The sequence below is a fragment of the Macaca nemestrina genome, chromosome 5 (genome assembly GCF_043159975.1).
Source record: "Macaca nemestrina isolate mMacNem1 chromosome 5, mMacNem.hap1, whole genome shotgun sequence".
Taxonomy (NCBI): Eukaryota; Metazoa; Chordata; class Mammalia; order Primates; family Cercopithecidae; genus Macaca; species Macaca nemestrina.
The window spans coordinates 153930644-153944523 of NC_092129.1; the positions used below are offsets into that span (position 1 = coordinate 153930644).

Consider the following 13880-nt stretch of genomic DNA (forward strand, 5'->3'; position numbering starts at 1 on the left):
TCAGTTCATAAACTCATTCCAGTGGAGAACATGTCATATGTTTAGCTATTGAATCTGTTTATTAATTTTCTATTAGTACATAACCAATTACCACAAACTTAGTGGTTTAAAACAGCACCCGCTTATTTGTCTACATTTCCTTCATCAGAAATCCAGGCTTAGTGTGATAGATTCTTTGTTCAGGGTTTTGTAATGCTGTGTGCTCACTTAAGATTGTGATTCTCCCCCAAGCTTATGTGGAGCTTGTTGGCAGAATTTGGTTTCTGGCAATTGTGGGACTAAGGTACCTGTTTCCTTTGGGCTATCAGAGTAGACAGTGGGGAGAGTTTCTAATTCCTATTGGCCACCAGTGTTCTTTCCCCATGATGAGTCTCTATTCTCAGGAAGAACCCAGTCCTTTTCAGAGCTTACCTGATTAGGACAGTCCAAGCCGGATAATCCCCATCCTCAAGTCAACTGACTGGGGACCTGAAATCTATCTGCAAAACCCCTTCACAGCAGCACCTGCATTAGTGTCAACTGAGTAACTGGGGTAATGTGAGTAACCAAGGGTGGTTATTGGGGTGTCATCATAGAATCAGCCTAGCTTAGCCTGGATCTTCCTTTTGTGTTTAAATAGAACATACAAATTGAAGATAAAAAAATAGATCACTGTTAATGATAATAAAATATATCTTATATAGCCATGTAAATTTTTATTAAATATTAAAAGCAAATGACATGTTTAGTATCTTATAATGAATTTAGAGCAAATGAAAAAGTTCAATGACAAGTCACCTCAAACTTAGCAGCTCAAATCAACAAATATTTGCCATCTGGCACAGCTTCCAATGGTCAGGAATGCAGGAGAGGTTTCTCTGTGAGCTTCTGACTTAGGGCCTCTCACAAAGTTGCAGTCCAGTTGTCATCCAGGGCTAAATTGTCTGAGGGTTCAAATGGGCCTGGGAGTTCACAAGACACAGGAATCTCTCACATGGCTGTTGGAAGAGGCTTCAGCTTCTTATTATTCACTCCTAGTCACATGGACCTTGCCACAGGCCTGCTTATGACACAGCAGTCGGCTGCCCCCAGGGCTCATGATCCCAGAGAAAGAGAGAACCAAAGTAGAAGCTGCCATGAGTTTTATGTTCTACACCCAGAGTCACAGACTATTATGTCAGCATTACTCTGTCAGTTAGAAGTGAGTCATTAAGTCCAGGCCACACTCACAGGGAGGGAATGAAGCTGCACCTCTGGAAAGGAGGAGAATCAAAGAATTTATATGCATGTTAACAGCAAAATTAACATTATTGTTTCAGGATTTTGTACATCAAATACTTCTTGTATCTGACTAACTTTCTTTCATACTGTAAAATTCTTTTTTGTAAAGTGTTGATTAAAAATTTGAGACAGAGAAGGGACATACAACAAGATCTCAGAATTTTTGCAAATGCCTTTAATATTAATATTCTCTTTGACAAGTTGCAACAAAGTTGAGAGGATACAGTAGCTAGATCAAAGAGTCCCAAGACTTTGGTGCCATACAATAATGCCTTTACAATCATAACTACCTTTGTTTTTCCTCAGAAGTTTCTAATGCAGTTTAAGAATGCCCAAAATGCAAATTTTCTGACTCAAGCGTCTACAAAAATATTTGCTTAATCAGGGTGCTTTGCAGTTAGAAAAATGTGAGTCTCACATCTCTGCCTATACACTAGCTTAGCATCATGACAATGATTTGGTCTGATGTGGTAAGCAGAAATGGTTAACTCCAGTCTAGGAACAATATTTTCCAGTAACTGGCTATTCAGTGGACATCCTATAATTAGTTTAACATCTTTCACTATGTTTTTAAATTAGATGTGGTAGAAGTGATTTGGACTGCAGTATGATTCTGAAAAATGCAGTTATTTTGTGCTTCTAACGGTGCTTTAGAAGCAGCTCTTTTGTGTTTTTTTCTTATTGCCATTTCCTTACCAGTTATTCCCTTGTCTTTTCATTTAATTTATTTTGTTCAACAATGCTTTTTTTTTGCGATTCTGTAAAAGTTTAATTATGTGAGCAACATTTCAAATTCTCAAATTCTTTGCAAGGTACAATTGCCTTGCACATCAGATTGAATATTGTATATCAGAAAATGTACAGAGCTGTCAATTAGCCAAGGATCAAATGACCTATTTCTAGCCAAGGCTATTTTTCATAGCATCCTGGTCCTCTCTGTCACATGGTTCCTTACAATTGGCTGTGGCTTGTTTTGTTTTTGTTTTTGTTTTTTTTTTTGATGGAGTCTCCCTCTGTTGCCCAGGCTGGAGTGCAGTGGCACAATGTCAGCTCACTGCAACCTCCGCCTTCCAGGTTCAAGTGATTCTCCTGCCTCAGCCTCCTGAGTAGCTGGGATTACAGGTGTGCACCAACACACCCAGTTAATTTTTGTATTTTTAGTAGAGACGGGGTTTCACCATGTTGGTCAGGCTGGTCTCGAACTCCTGATCTCGAGATCCACCGGCCTCAACTTCTCAAAGTGCTGGGATCACAGACTTCAGCCACCGTACCCAGCCAGCTGCGGCTTTGTTTTACCATGAGTAGTTATCGCTGAGGATCCTTGTGGTGAACTTTGGTATATTCCTTTATAATATAAAGGAATTTCCAAATAATCAATCAGGAAAGGCACACAAGGTGCATTTTGAAAAATGCCACTTTAAAGATTTGTGGGCCAGGAGCGGTGGCTCATGCCTGTAATTCCAGCAATTTGGTAGGCCGAAGTGGTAGATCACCTGAACTCAGGAGTCTGAGACCAGCCTGGTCAACATGGTGAAACCCGTCTCTACTAAAAATACAAAAATTAGCCAGGAGTTGTGGTGCGTGCCTGTAATCCTGGCTACTCAGGAGGCTGGGGCAGGAGAATCCTTTGAACCCAGGAGGCGGAGGTTGCAGTGAGCCGAAATCACACCACTGCACTCCAGCCTAGGCGACAAGAGCAACACTAAACAAATAAATAAAGTTTTACGATCAAGTAACTAACCACCTGGGCATCCCCTCCTGGCATAAGAGATAGAACCAATGAAGCCTCCCTAGATTGTTGTCCAATCCTATCCCCCAAAAGGAACCTCTGTCTTGAGTCTTGTATTTACTATTCCTTTGCACTGTCACTAAAGATTTTTACAATAAGTATACATATACCCAAATCACAGTTTGACCTGTTTTTTTTTTTGACTTCCCCATACAGAGAACTCACACTATATCTATTCTTCTGTGATGCACGTTATGTGTAGGAGAGTTATCTCTGATGCAGGATGGTGCTTTTCCTCTTAATTCTTTATTTTATTTTATTTCCCTATTTATTTTTTTGTGATGGAGTTTCTCTCTTGTTGCCCAGGCTGGAGTGCAGGGGCATGATCTCAGCTCACTACAACTTCCGCCTCCTTGGTTCAAGCGATTCTTCTGTCTCAGCCTCCCAAGTGGCTGGGATTACAGGCGCCTGCCACCACGCCCGGCTAATTTTTGTATTTTTAGTAGAGACAGGGTTTCACTATGTTGGTCAGGCTGGTCTGGAACTCTTTTTTTGTTTTTTTGAAATACAGTCTCACTTTACCGCCCAGCCTGGAATGCAGTGGGGAGATTTGGCTCACTGCAAGCTCCACCTCCCGGGTTCACACCATTCTCCTGCCTCAGCCTCCCGAGTAGCTGGGACTACTGGCACCTGCCACCATGCCTGGCTAATTTTTTTGTGTGTATTTTTAGTAGAGATGGGGTTTCACCGTGTTAGCCAGGATGGTCTTGATCTCCTGACCTCATGATCCACCCACCTAGGCCTCCCAAAGTGCTGGGATTACAGGCTGGTCTCAAACTCTTGATCTCAGGCAATCTGCCCGCCTTGACCTCCCAAAGTGCTAGGAATACAGGGGTGAGCCACCGTGCCCGCCTTCATTCATTTTTACTGCTAAAGTTTTACTTTTTGCGATTATACCACAATTTTGTTAATTCCCATTGATGTATATGTGATTGTTTCCAGTTTTTGCCATAAACATTGGTGTACATGTCTCCTGGATACATAGCCAAGAATATCCCCAGAGTATATGATCAGGAGCAGATGGTGGGATTATTTGGTGCATGGATGTTAATCATACTAGATAAGGCTAATTGATTTCCCAAGTGCTTGTACCAAGAATGGGAAAGAGCTCATGTTGCTCAGGTGTTCTGAAAACATTCAATTGAAGGTGGAGATTAAATGTTAAAAACCACTGTCTTGGCTACAGAATCACCTTAGGCATTTTTTCACATTCCATTAATAGCTTCCTTTTCTTTACTTTTATTCTATAATTTATAGCATTATACTTTTAGCATAAGATTAAAATAATGCTGGATATTTCTGCTCACACTTAACAATGGGACAAGGGAAACCAGGAGGTCCCCACGTGGACCTCTGGTTTCCACATACTTCTGCTGCCCTCATTGTGTGATAGCAGCCCTGCCTCCTCCTCTTGTTACCTGCTTGTCTCTGGGAACATTCTATTCAAACTTCCGTGGGGGCAACCAAAATGTGTGTAGAGGACCACGTGCTCGCAAACGAGATGTTCCCGATAGTTATGCTCTTGCAAACAAAGCATGACGTTTCTTCTCTGCAAACAGGAAGAACAAAAGAGTCAGCCGCAAACAGCAGACTCTGGGAACTGGTTAATGTTTAAGCATCATGAGAACTCAGAAAGTTAGGGAAAGGTCAGAAAAACAACTCATGACATAAAAACAACTTGTGTCATAAAAACAACTCGTGTCTTGTGACGTAGTAAAATTCCACAAGCGTGTATAAAATAAAGCAGAGCATGCTGCTCGGGGCGGCCGCCATGTTTGTCTTGTCCTGTGTTGTCTTGTGTGTTCATTCCTTTGTTTAGGAAACACGCGGACCCCAAAAATGTGTAGTTCCATGGACTCCCATTTGTCTCCTTGCCAGGGTGCCCCCTTTGGGAAACCAGGACCTCCTACCCTGCAGAGTCCAGATTTTGGAGATGAGAAGTGCAAAATCACCCTGGTGGTGAATATAAGGGATGAGACATGGAGCCACACCTGCTTTGACTTTTTGGTTTTTGGATCCATATATTCTTGCTTCTGAACACACAGAACCATAGAGACGTGTTTGATTCAATGCATGCACCACATCCTGAAAGATGGCACCCATTCCTCAGAGGGTTTCATCTAAGCTGGTACTGAGTTGTGCCTGTAGAGACCTGTCCATGACTCTGTGTGGCTGGCAGCCCCTGGGAGGTGCAGGTGTTGATATGACCAGGGGCTCCCATGGTCACGGCCCACGCTTCATCCCCTTCCCTCTGAGGTGTGTCCCGTGGGCCGAAAATGTACTGAAATTCTGAGCCAGTGGATCAGGAATGCAGATAGTGATGCTGGCTGAGGGTCTGAACACAGAGAGGAAAACCACACCACATCAGATAGGTGCCTATCCCTGTGAGGATGAACCCCTGGTCCTTCCCGGATAGATGGGGCTCAAGCTGTTCAACTTGTCACTTAGGGGCTAGTCAGTTACCTGAAGAAACAGTGCCCTATGGGGCCCATCATTGTTCTGTAATGCTCATAAGCAGAGTATTCAGAGGAAGCAGCAGCTGGACGGTCCTTGGTAAGGGGGAGTCAGTGCTGCTGGACCCACTTGTAGCCTCATTCCTGCCACTGTGTTTATCCACTTATCAGTGCTTCCTGTCATACCTGGGCTGATCTGTGATGCCGGCTGGCTAACTTCAATTTATCTTCAATTTGTTTGGTTATTCAGGGCCACGTCAGGGCTGGGTGTTTTCTGTGGGTGTTAACATGGAATTGAGGCTCAACCCACATGACCATTTTCATCTCATGATAGACCCCGCTGAGCCTGTCCCATCTATGCCTCTGTGGGTCACATAGAAGCCAATACACACGGGCACTTGGAATCAGAGGTTGCTTGGTGTCTCATGATCAAGCATTCTATCTTATCAGGGTCAGTAGTATGCTAAAAGTTACTTCTAACAGGGAGCACGCTGTGGATTCCGTGGCCTTACTCCAGATCACAGGCCCTCCATTCTGACTCTCCCACTTGTCCGGAGCTGCGTGGCCCGGCCATAGCGATTATAACTGACGACTGATGCCTGAGCTCTATACGCTTCCACTCTATGCCTCCTCCCTAGATTTACTTTCTTCCCTGTTCTGCTGTCTCATACGCCAGTACAAAATGGCGCTCTTCCGGGTTCTTCATCACCCATTTTCCCGCGCCCGGGAAAATGATCAACTTACAGCGCAGGCGCCATCCCGTGCCCGGGAAAATTACCAACCGACGGCGCAGGTGCACCATGACCTCCGACCGAAGAAACCGAGACCTACCTGGCCACGCCCACCACAGGGCCACCATCATCGCCCTGGCCCAACCTCTGCCCCTGCCGGTCTATATAAGGCATTACACTGCCACCAATAAACGAGACTTGATCAGGATACTGTCTTGTCTCCATTTCTCGTGTCTCTTGTCCCCCCGAGTTCCCACTCCCTCTTCTAGGGCCTACATTGACGATCCCGCAGGACGGGACACCACTGATGCTTGGTTCAGCTCCATCCTGCATCTTTCCCCACACTGCCACTTCCAGGGCCAGGGGTCTGAGGGATGGTGACTGACTGCACCACAGCCTGGGTCTGCGGCAGTGTCCTTTCCTGTCCAGGCCCCACTCATAGCTGGCCGCCTCCTATATCACCCAGAGTGTGGGCCGAAGCAATATACTTAGATGTGGAATGTGGTGTTAACAGAACCCAGAGAGGCTGGGTAGTGTGCGTCCTTCCTTCTGGTGAGGATACAAGATGCAAGTTTGACTTTTACTTTGGAGGGGAGAGTCCTGCATGCCCCTAACCACTGGACTCATGAAACTTCACTGCAGTGTCCACTCTTGAAGCTCTGTAAGGTTAATCTTCACCTTCCATAGGGCACATGTTTTGCCAAGGAATTCAGCGTACTTTCCTCCTCTTGCTCTTCCATCCTGATCTATGTGATATTGCCAATGAAATGAGCAGATTTAGTATTCTGTGATATGTCTGATTTGTCCAGGACTCTTAAGGTGATATTTACAGAAGGTTGAGGAGTTAAGGTAGCCCTGAGGCAAGCTATCAATACATGCATTAAAAATCCCATGTGAATGTGAATCATTCCATATCCATTTTCTAAATGGAATGGGAAGGAATGCACTCACCAAATCCACAGCTGCTTGCCATGTACCTGAGGCCTTATTAATCTCCCCAAGCAGTGATATCCAGCCAGCATGGCAGCTGCAATCAGGACTCCTACTTGGTCAAATCTGGAGAAATTCCATTCATGCTTTATCAGGCTTCTCAGGGACAGATTGCTGAATTATATGGAGATAATAGGCAATCCCAACCCCCCTGCCCCCCCCCATCCTTCAGCTCTCTAATGGCAGTGCTACCCCTACAATACCTGCAGTACCCTCCACAAGTTCCACCTGGGGCACAATATTGCTTCTGGCTTGGCTGGGATGAGGGAAGTTTTAGAGGATTCCCTTTGGGCTTTCGCACAATGAGAGCCCTTACTCTCCAGACTAGGGACGCAGTGTGGGGGTGACTCAAGTTGCCAGTGCATGAAGGCCAATTATGCATGTGGGGAATGGGGAGAAAACCAGGACTGGGTTTATGGACCCAGTGGTCCCACTGTGGGCCATAGTGTGTCCAGGTTTATTTCCTGGCCTCCTTAAGCCCCACTGTGGATTCTGAATCTGAAGCTTGGCTGAAGTCTAGGAATTGAGACTGGGATCATGACTTTGTATTTGGTCAAACACCCTCGGCCTCCTGCTCCTCAATTCTTGCACTCTCATCATAGATATGAAGCAGTGCCCTCGCTGGCTGCCCATCTGGTCTGACCCTGGGACACCACCTTTTATTAACCTTCCCCACAATTCCTTGAGGGCAGAGCCCCCTTGGCTGCTACTCTGAGTTCTCACAGTAACAGTGCCCTCTATTTTTTGCAGGTCACTGCAAAGGAGTGTTCCTAAAGCATTCACTCCTGATCCTGAGGGAGGTGGGTGCACTCATTCCAGGGCTCAGGTCTGCCACAGAGAAGCAAAAACTCCTCATGTTCAAAACTGTCCTGGGCCACATTCAGCCCACAAGCCTTGGGTTGGACAAGCTTCCATCTAGAATGTATGCACCACAATGCCAGAAATTTTTCTGTTTTGACTTTAATGCTGCTTTCTAAATGCAAATGCAGTCATATCCCTAGCAGACAACAAATGTCAGTGGAATAATGATCACTGTAGAGCACCTCCCTATTCTAAAGCCAATATTTTTATCAATGTAGCCTCAGGAAAAATGCTGTTTCGTGGCAGCTAAAGAACATCATTTCATGTGAACATCGATGCCGCCAGTGCTTTTCTTCCCAGGGCTGCTTGTGCGTCCTCCCTTCCTTCCCCCTCCTCCCACACCAACCCTCCTGCACACTGCTGCACACAACCATATTTTTCTCTTCAGGAACAATAACCCTCGCCTGATGGGTACAATTTTCCAACCACATATGAATCTAAATTAGACTCTGCTTTATACATCCCTGAGTTTGGATTGGAGCCAGCACTAGGATTACTACAACTCAGGCAGGGAGATGAGTAGGACAGCAGAAGAGGAGTTCCAACAGAAAGTTACCTATGATGAGAAACTAGGGAACCCATCCTCTCTGCAAATTTCAGAATCCGGTTCCGTTAAAACGATTGGAGACAAGGTGGAAAATACAATCCAGGAAAGAGCCCTGGGAGGAGGGCAAGATCTGGACAGGTCTGAACATTTATCTCTTGATACCACAAGGAGATTTGTATGCAGGGACCGCCCTAGGTGACATCCAACTCCCTGTGATCACAGGTCTTGGTGGGACAAGGTTCTACTGAAGGGCCAAGGACAAAGAAGAAGCAAAGATGATTCAGCCAAGCAGTGACCACATAAAGCCCATGGTGGCCGGAACACAAACTAGGCACAGCCCCATCTACTCTCCTCCCCTGCAGCAAATCAGCACAAGAAACACATGGACTCTGGAAGGTTTTCAGGTCTTCCATTTATTTCGTCTCTCAAATTTTAGGAATATTCTCCTTTAATTAACTCATGAACCTCTCATGATAATAATTTGAAAAAGTAAATTTACACACAGGTTCTAATTTTAATAGGGAAGGAAGAAGATACAGCTCCGTGCAAAATGAAGTTGAGATAGAGATAGAGACATCCCAGCCCAACCTCCCTGGAACAGGAAAGATAAATGGGGAGGGAACACAGGTCAGTGTGGAGAAGAGGGTCATGGTGGACACGGGGATGGGGTGTTCTCCCCACCTCCTCACATTATGCCTACAGGAACACAGACACATTCAGGTGCCTTTGCAGAAAGAACATCAGGGTTCTTCAAGTCACAAAGAGAAGGCGTGAACAAACCTTGCCTCGCAGTCCCACACAAGTTAGCTGTCTCACACTATAGAAAAAATATTCATGAACAAATTCACATCCGTCACAGTGAGGAGTGACACTTTAAACAGCCCATCACATGCTCAATACATCCAAGTCAAAGAAACCCCACAGCACAGCTGCGTCCACTGTTCCCCCCAACACCCCACAGATATCAGGCCCCCCAGGGTCTCACCTTTACAAGCCGTGAGAGACACATCAGAGCCCTGGGCACTGTCACTGCCTGGAGTAGAACAAAAACAGGACCTGGTCAGATCCCGCTGGAGATGTGGCTAGAGGAGGAACTGTGGGCTGGGTGAGCTCCCCCATGGGCTCCCAACCACAACATCCCAAGGATCTCAGGGATCAGCCTCCTTCATACTTACTTGCAGCCTGAGAGTAGCTCCCTCCTTTTCTATCTGTGGGAAGAAAATGTCCTGTGAGATATCAGAAAGGAGTCAGGGCCATAAGGTCCTAGAGGAATCTCCTAGTCTTGGATCCCAGAGAAGTTTCCAGAAATGTGTGACTGCAGACCCAGGGTGGGACCAGGAAACATGAAGAAAGCAGGTGTGGATCCTGGACCAACTGCCCTCCTGAGGTCTGTCCTCACCAGGGACCTTCCCTTGTGACTTGTGACTGCTGGGATCAGGTCCCATCACCACCGTAATCGAGGTGATCTATCTGTCCTTCATTTTAACAGGTGCTTTACAAAAAAAGTAGGTGCTGGCACACAGGGCCCAGGCTGGGTTGGCCCATGAGTGTGGATGGTGCTTCCCAGTAACCAGGCAGGGCACACTTCTACCTGGGGCTTGAAACCCTCAGTGAGACAAGAAATCTCAGACTCCACTCCTCACCCCTTCCTCACCTGAGCTCTTCCTCCTCCACATCACAGCAGCGACCACAGCTCCAGTGACCACAGCTCCAAGGAGAACCAGGCCAGCAATGATGCCCACGATGGGGATGGTGGACTGGGAAGACGGCTCTGGGAAAAGAGGGGAAGGTGAGGGGTCCTGAAACTGCTAAAGGTCTCCAGAAAGGCTCCGGCTTTCCCTAAGAGACATGACACCCCCATCTCCCTCTTTACCCCATCTCAAGGTGAGGGGCTTGGGCAGACCCTCATGTTGCACATGACAGGTGTAACTCTGCTCCTCTCCAGAAGGCACCACCACAGCCGCCCACTTCTGGAAGGTTCCATCTCCTGCAGGCCTGGTCTCCACGAGCTCCGTGTCCTGAGTTTGTTCCTCCCCATCCCGCTGCCAGGTCAGTGTGATCTCCGCAGGGTAGAAGCCCAGGGCCCAGCACCTCAGGGTGGCCTCATGGTCAGAGACGGGGTGGTGGGTCACATGTGTCTTGGGGGGGTCTGATGGGAAGAGTCAGAAAATTCAGGCATTTTGTATCTGTCATGGGACGCTCCACCAGCACGCATGTGACCATGTTGATAATGGACAGGACACCTGGGGTGGGGAAGGGAGCACAGAACCCAGACACTATCCTGGACACAGGCACCTGGGAGAATCTCCTATTCCGTGGAAAATTCTATTCCCTGAGGAGGGAATAGTGACTTCTGGTCCTGACCTGAGTGGAGGCTGAGGGACTCAGAGGAGCTGGACTCAGACCCCCACACACATTGAGTGTGAAGCAGAGAACAGGGCCTGAGAGGAAAAGTCACGGGGCCCAAGGCTGCTGCCGGTGTCAAAGGGAACCCCTGATCAGTATTCGAGGGATCGTCTTCCCTTCATTCCCTCAGAGATTTTATCCTTAATTGTGTCAGATAGCAGGGCGGACCCTCAGAGTCACTCTCTGGTACAGGATCTGGAAACCCAGGAGGATTCCTCTCCCTCAGGACCAGAGGGAGGGCGATATTCTAGTGTTGATCCCATTTGTCTCCCCTCCTTGTGGGAGGCCAGCCCGGGAGATCTACAGGCGATCAGGGAGGCGCCCCGTGTCCCCTGGTACCCGCGCGCTGCAGCGTCTCCTTCCCGTTCTCCAGGTATCTAGGGAGCCACTCCACGCACTCGCCCTCCAGGTAGGCTCTCATCCTCTCCGCCACATCCGCCGCCTCCCACTTCCGCTGGGTGTTCTGAGCCGCCATGTCCGCCGCGGTCCAGGAGCGCAGGTCCTCGTTCAGGGCGATGTAATCCCTGCCGTCGTAGGCGTACTGTTCATACCCGCGGAGGAGGCGCCCGTCGGGTCCCAGGTCGCAGCCAACCATCCTCTGGAAGGTGTGAGACCCTGGCCCCGCCCCCGCGGTCAGCCCCGCCCACCGAGCCCCGCCCCGCCCCGACCAACCCGCGGGCATTTTGGCCTCAACTGAAAATGAAACCGGGTAAAGGCGCCTGGGGCTCTCCCGGGTCAAGGGTCCCCGGGTCCCGCGGCTTCGGGTTGGATCTGGGACCCGGAGACTCGGGGCGACGCGGGCCGTCCGTGGGGGATGCGGAGGGGTCGTGACCTGCGCCCCGGGCCGCGGTCACTCACCGACCTCGCTCTGGTTGTAGTAGCCGCGCAGGTTCCGCAGGGCCACTGGGGCATTCTGTGTCTCGGTCTTCATGTTCTGTGTCTCCCGGTCCCAATACTCCGGACCCTCCTGCTCCACCCACGGCGCCCGCGGCTCCATCCTCTGGCTCGCGGCGTCGCTGTCGAACCGCACGAACTGCGTGTCGTCCACGTAGCCCACGGCGATGAAGCGGGGCTCCCCGCGGCCGGGCCGGGACATGGAGGTGTAGAAATACCTCATGGAGTGGGAGGCTGGGGGCGAGGAGAGGCTGAGACCCGCCCGACCCTCCTCCCCGCGCGGCTCCCCGGGTCCTGCGCCGCCGCCGGGCGGGCTCCTCGCTCCCCCCCGCAGAGGCCGTTTCCCTCCCGACCCCGCACTCACCCGCCCGGGTCTGGGTCAGAGCCAGGGCCCCTGAGAGCACCAGGAGGAGGGTTCGGGGCGCCATGATCGCCATCCTTGGCGTCTGCGGAGAATCTGAGTCCTGGTGGGTGAGTGGGGACTTTAGAACCGGGACTGCGGCGACGCTGATTGGCATCTCTAGAAACCGACACCCAATGGGAGTGAGAACGAGGGTCGCGTCGTGAGTATCCAGGAAGAAGGACTCGACGCAGGTTGTGAGAAGAAGAGAAACTGCGGAGATGGGGAATCCCCAACGCTGGGCCTCCCCAATCCATACACCGCCTTTGGGGCCTGAGACCCTGAAAGCCACACCTGGGGCTCTGGGACTTCGCCCTGACCCCGCTCCTCCTGTGCCAAGCGCTCTGTCTCACTGTTTCCCTGAGTCTTGGCCCACGAGCTGTCTGAGAAACCAGGGAGAACCCCTGGGCATGGGCCCCGTCACTCTCCCTTCACTTTTCATCCTGGAATCTCCATCCCTGAACTGGACTCCCTGCCTCCCACTCCTTACCTGTCCGCCTGGACTCTTCTAGAAGAAAACTCACCCCACGGAGCTTGGTGCCAGAGAGTGAGCTTGCTCTGGGAAAGAAGGTATAGAGACTTTTTTCTTTCTTTTTTTTTTTTTAAATCTGGAAAAGTTGCGCCTGAGTGCATAAGAGAGAATAGAGACCAGTTTGTTCTTTGTTTATTAAATATATTGGGTAATAGAATCTTGGTAACCCCCGAATGATCAGGAATCTAATCGGTAAAAAATATGACTTGGTCCCTTGATTTATAAATGTGTCCAAAAGCGTTACAACAGGACTCACAAAGCTCCTAAATTTCACTTTCGCAAACAATGTGTCTGTGACTCCCACTTGTCGTATTTTAAATTTACTATCACTCCATAGCTCTGAGTTTCTGTGTGAGTCCAGGATATTTCCTCAATACAAAGTAGCACACTGTGTTACTGTATGTTGCAACCAGGAGCCAGTACAGACTATTCACCTCACAGTTGCAACTGTTCAGTGCAGTCACAATGCCCCTCACCAGTGCTCATGCACTGCCTGTTTTCAGGAAGTATGCACTTCTACGTGTTGTGTATATTTTATAGGAACACTTAGTATTTTTAAAACTCGATTAACATAAAAACAATTAGTTTTTAGGCAGACCCACATAAGGTATTAAAGGCCAACTGCCAAGGACACCCTGCTAGGCTCTGTAGATGGATGTATTAAAATCCATAAAACAATGTATTGAAACCTAAGAATTCTGCTGCTTTCGAATTCTTTCCTCTGGTCCTTTTCCTCAGCGCCCCCTTCTCCAGCCCTTCCCTCAGTCCCTCTCATCCTTCAGACCCTCCTGTCCCCTTAGTCCCCACCACACTGTCACTCGTGAATTGTGACACTAGCACTGTCCCATGACCTGCTACGTGACTGTTCTCTTCACAGTGGTCCTGCTCCTGTCAGTCAGAGTGTGTCATTTCTCCACTTAAAACACTCCAGTGGCTCCACCTCGGTCTTGTGAAGCTTCTGGAGTGTCAGGCACGTGAGCATATGAAGGGATACCTGGTTCATCATAGGCACTAAAT

At 48.7% G+C, this 13880-nt stretch overlaps 1 long non-coding RNA gene and 1 pseudogene across 3 annotated transcripts; both read right to left on the bottom strand.

Annotated features, from left to right (window-relative positions):
* Positions 1–660: 660 nt before the first annotated feature.
* Positions 661–6237, bottom strand: LOC139363080 (uncharacterized). Of its 2 annotated transcripts, none has more exons than XR_011622983.1 (3): positions 5689–6237; positions 4468–4598; positions 661–1232 (listed from the first exon to the last, which is right to left on the bottom strand). It is a non-coding gene; the product is annotated as an uncharacterized lncRNA (long non-coding RNA). The 2 variants fall into 2 exon arrangements; XR_011622982.1 differs by having other exon boundaries at positions 5513–6237.
* A 2791-nt stretch (positions 6238–9028) lies between these two features.
* Positions 9029–12588, bottom strand: LOC139363070 (patr class I histocompatibility antigen, A-126 alpha chain-like; annotated as a pseudogene). Its single transcript, XR_011622962.1, has 8 exons — positions 12296–12588; positions 11896–12165; positions 11377–11652; positions 10505–10780; positions 10286–10402; positions 9807–9839; positions 9617–9664; positions 9029–9448 (listed from the first exon to the last, which is right to left on the bottom strand). The product of XR_011622962.1 is annotated as a patr class I histocompatibility antigen, A-126 alpha chain-like (transcript).
* Positions 12589–13880: the final 1292 nt, after the last annotated feature.